Here is a 6000-nt window from a genome sequence, read left to right as displayed (position 1 = left end):
CATGTGCAGGTGTTATAAAAAGGGACAGGTGTGATGTCCAGAAGATACACAGTCAGCTGTGTGTATCTAACTACTTGAGGGAGTTGTCTGTAAACTGCTGCTTCCCTTGACAACTGACGTCTTTCGACGACAGGTAATCACTGTTTCTCTAACCGTAATGGTCCTATCATTGTGTGTCACACTCATCGTGATTGCAATAACCTCTGCTCTTATGCCACTAGGATTGAATGAGTTAAGGTTTATAGTCACATCAACATATGTAATGTGTCTGATTTCGTGTCACGGTACAACATCAAACATGGGACGTTGTCTGGGCAGGCTATATGTCTGATTGCGTGTCACTGAACAACAACTACATGAGACGTTGTGTTCACAGGCTATATGTCTGATTGCGTGTCACTGTACAACAACTACATGAGACGTTGTGTACACAGGCTATATGTCTGATTGCGTGTCACTCTACAACAACTAGATAAAACGCTGTATGGGCAGCCTATATGTCTGATTGCGTGTCACTGTACAACAACTATATAAGACGTTGTGTAGACAGGCTATATGTCAGTTTGCGTGTCACTGTACAACAGCTACATGGGACGTTGTGTACACAGGCTGTATGTCCTATTGCGTGTCACTCTACAACAACTACCTGCGACGTTGTGTACACAGGCTATATGTCTGATTGCGTGTCACTGTACAAAAACTACATTAGACGTTGTGTGGACAGGCTATATGTCTGATTGCGTGTCACTCTACAACAACTACATGAGACGTTGTGTACACAGGCTATATGTCTGATTGCGTGTCACTGTACAAAAACTACTTTAGACGTTGTGTTCACAGGCTATATGTCTGATTGCGTATTACTGTACAATAACTACAAGGGACATTGTGTAGACAGGCTATATGTCTGATTGCGTGTCACTGACATCAACTACATGGGACGTTGTGTGGACGGGCTATATGTCTATATAACTTTGAACGCTCACTCACTCACTCACTCACTCACTCACTCACTCACTCACTCACTCGAATTTGATTATGGAAGAGGTCGAAAATGGATTCAGAGCACCCTTGTACACTCAGGCATATGCGAAATCATTTAGATATATAATTTGCTGAAGTCATGTGCATCACATTCGAGATTTCTTCCCACGCCCTGATGGTGGTTTCATGTATATAAACGACAATCTAAAGGCAAGACAGGTGTATTGTATTGGAGAAGCGGTATGCACTACGAAACATTGAAACGGAACCTCAAGAACTGTCAGCGACATACCAACGCAACAAGGAGCAATCCATGCATGTCAGTTTATGAGCAGTGTTACCTATTCACCACGACTGCTGTTATTGTACCTGTATGGGTGTACGGGCCTTACCTCGTGAAATGCATCAACTCACTGGAACACTTTAATTAAGAACTTGAAAAGATTTGCAAAATATCTGTCGACGCCCAGTTGGCGGTAGACATGCTTTGCTAGTCCTACAGTCATGGATTTACAAAATCGGAGCTGCAGTTTCTCGAGAATCAATGAGTGAATCAGAGTTGTTCAGGAGGATTGATTCTATAGCCCAGATTTCACTATTATATAGGATTACTGGTCCGAATAATGTTTTGAAAAATGTGCAAGTAAGACTTGTAGGTATATCTGGGTTAAGAATGGACCGGATACTGGAGCTCGTGGTAGGCCTTAGGACCTTTTTTTTCAGGAGAGATTTAGCACTATTTTTAAGTTTACAATTTGTTTCAAATATAATTCCTAAGTGATTATATCTATCTGTAACTAGTAATTTTGTATCACCCACATTTTTTGTCACCATTTATCTTCAGGTTATTTATTGCTCAAAATACACTTCGACCATCAAATAACACTTGTAGTATGTTTTTGAATCAGCAATAGTACTGAGTCATCGGGAAACAACAAATGACAAATGTTTAAACCATTAATAGAGGTTATCACGCTTGTGTGTTTGGGGATGGTAAATATGCTGCATTAGGAATAAACATTGTATTTAGCGAGCCTTGGCGAGCTAAATACATAGTGTTTATTCCTAATACAGGATATTTACCATCCCCAAACACACAAGCGTGATAACCTCTTTATCATATAATGTCATTCTTTAATTCTGTGCTTCAAAATCGCTTTCCCTCTCTCACAAACATAACCGAAACATTGCGAGTTTTCCTGGAATGCGCGCATTGATAATTATTACGTCACAGGGTAAGTGATGTGTCTGTCAGACAGTGACAGTAGCCAATATAGTTCCAACTGAAATAGGTTTCCTATACAGAGGCGAAGCAACATATACGCAAAACAACAATTGTTTTTAATTGCCTTTCGCGGCAATCCATCGGTCTGTCCGCTAGAGTAACTGCCCTTTGTCAAAGGGAAGCTACTCTAACCCTATACTATGAGACGTCACGGCCACGGTCAGATGTTGTTGACAGTCGGTCTGTCCTGTCATAACGATAAGAATTGTAGTCAAATATACACACAGCGACAAAACGAAACAAGGTAACAATTCAAACATATTTCGGCCAAGTCCAACTATTTTAATTTGTGGAGGAGGTTTTAAGCCGCAGAGGTCTACAAGCACAGATATGGCTACTGATCCCACTTGGTTAGGCCTCGTGCCCTCGCCAAATTGATTCGAAATTTATATCTCCAAAGTTGCCAAACTTATAAAATGCCTTAGCTATGTCACAGTTAAACACAGATTTTCAGTATATTAGACTGTTCTTTTGATAATGATAGCAATTATCCCTGTAGTTTATCCAGATTCCCGATGGTTAATTCTGACTCGATCGCCGAATGACAAGTGCGACGCCATGTTTGTTTATAAACAGTGAAAGTAGTCCCTACTTGACCTTTGATATTTGCATCTCTATCCGCATATGACCCCAACGGATATCGTTTTTATCCGTTGGCTTTATCCTGCCGAGAAACCTACCCATTGTATGATAAAGTTGTATATTATAACTTTCAGATTTGATATCAAGTGGAAGATCATTGAGGAATATATCTAATACTTGTCTTACCCCGATGTTGGAGTTCATGTATTGTGAAATGTCCTTGTCAGTTTTCACACCATAATAGATATAGTGATGATATTATTTTAAATACATTATATCAAATTTTATTTGATAATATCTTTGTTTGGAGTAGTGATCTGTCAACTGAGTCAAAGGCCTGTGAAAGTTCTACTAAGAAACTTATATTTTGTTTTCTTTTTCCTTTTTGTAGAATATATTAATGTTTAATGAACAAATACATTATCGGATGTTCGTTATCCCTTTTCTAAATCCAGACTGACAGTGGTCTTGTAATGGTGTTTTTTTTCATGTGTTCCATGTGTTCCATTTTTTTTCATTTGAGAAGTTTACCCAAGCAGTTGCTAAGTGCGAAACGCTTGTAGTTGTTTAGGTCAGTCGTATCATCCTTCTCATGTAAGAATCCATTTGAATAGAGCTAGCTGGAGCTTACTAGACTTGCTTTGTTTTAGTGTTGTGGATATTCCTGAAGTGGTTTGTTATAGCTTCTCAGGATCAGGATAAATACATTCTATTAGTATTTAATAGTTTCTGGAATTGGTTACTGTTTTGATAAATGAGGTTTCCAATTGTTCCAGCTGAGTTCATTTATATTCATGTTGTTTTCTTCTCAGTAACTTTTGTATTTTGTTCTTCTTAAAAACAATACTCCTATTATTAAATGATATATATTGTTTTCGAATTGAAATTATGACGTTTCCCCTCCATATTACGTTTTGCCTCTAAACATTCAACATCCTACCATTGTTCTTTTTGGTACACTTGATTTATTTTGGTAAGGCTTTGTAATACTTTGTTGACGGTTTGTAAAATATCAGAGAATGCAACGAGTGTTTCACAGTCCACATTCAGGGCAGGAGGTTAACACAAAAATGTTATTTGAATATTTAAGCTGGAAGAAGCATATTCAACATATATGTGTCCGTCTTCTACCCCTGTATTAGGTAAGGGTTACATTTGTGGCCTTATACAAATATGCCAATTATATGAAAACATAAATTTAACGCACAGAATTAGGATATAAACACAGTATGTTTATCTCCATTCTACCATGACTAAATGAAACACGAACTCTTTGGTGTTAGCAAATATACTGAGTGAAAAGGCATTGGTTGAGTCCAGTGTTTTGAGTGAGTTATCGATCTGAATTACGGAATCACCGAAATAAATATGGCGCTGTATATACTCAAACAGTTTGTTTACACCATAATACTTCACTCGAACATATGACAGACATTGAAAGCATATAAGCACGGCACCTTGGGAAGCTAACATGAGGTGGGCATCCGTAAAGAAAACAAAGCAAGCTTTGCAAGGCTTTGGCTCTACATCGCGCGACACCATTATGACGTCTTACCGCTCATTGTGACGTAAAAGATATTACGTCACAGTAGTATAAAGAAAAGTGCCAACACTCAAAGCTCTCTGTTGTCTCCAAAACGTAAATACATTCCCTTTGTACATTTCCATCGTGTTTTCTGCACGAAATGTATTGCAATCCATCCTTTGATTATTGTAGTAACTGCATCTGTGCATTTTGTAACCTGTAATGGTAGATATGATTATTTAAATATGCCTACCAAAAATGACTGAACATAGTACTATTCTATGAACATTAGCTTCTGCGGTGATGCGGCCGTGAATCCAGCTGTTTCAATCAGAGGGGGTTTATTGTGATTCAATAGCCTCTGATTGACCAATCAGAATCGAGCAAATTCCAAATCCATTATAGAATAGAGCATATACATATTATGCTTGTACTGTGAATAGATATTTTTACTTTTCATATGCGTCATTCAAACTGTGAATATATCCTATAACTACCATTTTTTCCTCTCCTCACTTCCTTTTAAAAGAGCAAACACAACTCTTTGAGCCTCTTGCTCTGTGCTGACCATCAGCATAACTAAAAACCATGTGTACTAATGACAGGCACTGGTGGTCTGCATGGTCCAGGTATGCAGTGGTGGTGATATGGCAGGAGGTATCATATTACCTGATGTTTATGATATCGCTACCTTTACCCAGAAGTAAATACTTGATTATTCACAAGCGGCTACATTAGTGAGTTGCATGCATCTATGGTTACCTACGCACACGCACAGATTATACTCATTTGTTTGTACTATGTTTTCGTATTGTAGTTTATTTAATTCATAATAAGAAACAAAATAGTAATAGTAAAGATGTGTTGTTCATACACTTATGAACTTCAGTTACGCGGACATGTGACATACCTACATTGTATAACTTGACATTTAAACATATTTACTGTTATAACAAAAGAAAACACAACCCATTGTCCGGTAGAGATGACTGTGCATAGCGGCGGGATATTTTAGCGCAATAAACTTGGTAACATGGGTTCGTTTGACATCTTTGCACGTGTCGGAATTCCATAAACAGGTTTCATATCCTAAAACTGACTTATCAGCAAATCTCGCTGCACTGGGCGATTGATACAAGAGCATGGCCTGCCAGAGATAAGAACCTAATGCTCCCTCACGGAAGCCTTGGACATCACGTGCGTTAGGGGACCAGCACCATCTCATTGGCTGTTAAACAGGGCGGATAAAAAAACATCGTTTTTCCGTCTATTTTCCGCTTGAAAAACTCTTGACACTTTCTGGACGCTCACCAATTAATTAATTTTAATGTATTGTTAGTCGTTGTTCCTCCCAATGACCATATAAGGAGCAAAATGACATTTTCGTGTTTGCAGTGAAAGACCGATTAGAGTAAGAAAATGTGTTATGAGTAGTGAAGGCGGCGAAGAGAAAGTGAAGGGTTGAGTAGAGTAAGGAAAGGTGGTATGAGTAGTGAAGGCGGCGAAGAGAAAGTGAAGGGTTGAGTAGAGTAAGGAAAGGTGGTATGAGTAGTGAAGGCGAGGAAGAGAAAGTGAAGGGTTGAGTAGAGTAAGGGAAGGTGGTATGAGTAGTGAAGGCGAGGAA

At 38.6% G+C, this 6000-nt stretch overlaps 1 protein-coding gene across 1 annotated transcript in view; it reads left to right on the top strand.

Moving 5' to 3' along the window:
• Positions 1-6000, top strand: part of LOC139460952 (serine/threonine-protein phosphatase 6 regulatory ankyrin repeat subunit B-like) — a 30957-nt gene continuing 24957 nt past the window's right edge. Inside the window, exon 1 of the mRNA XM_071242427.1 lies at positions 1-133. The gene's annotated coding sequence lies outside the window, so the exon portion shown is untranslated. The remainder of the gene's footprint in view (positions 134-6000) is intronic.

The sequence above is a fragment of the Haliotis cracherodii genome, unplaced genomic scaffold, assembly GCF_022045235.1.
Source record: "Haliotis cracherodii isolate W230 unplaced genomic scaffold, xgHalCrac1.p SCAF_14, whole genome shotgun sequence".
NCBI classification, from domain to species: domain Eukaryota; kingdom Metazoa; phylum Mollusca; class Gastropoda; order Lepetellida; family Haliotidae; genus Haliotis; species Haliotis cracherodii.
Note: the sequence above shows the minus strand (reverse complement) of the source record. Positions and strands in the feature narration are given on the sequence as shown.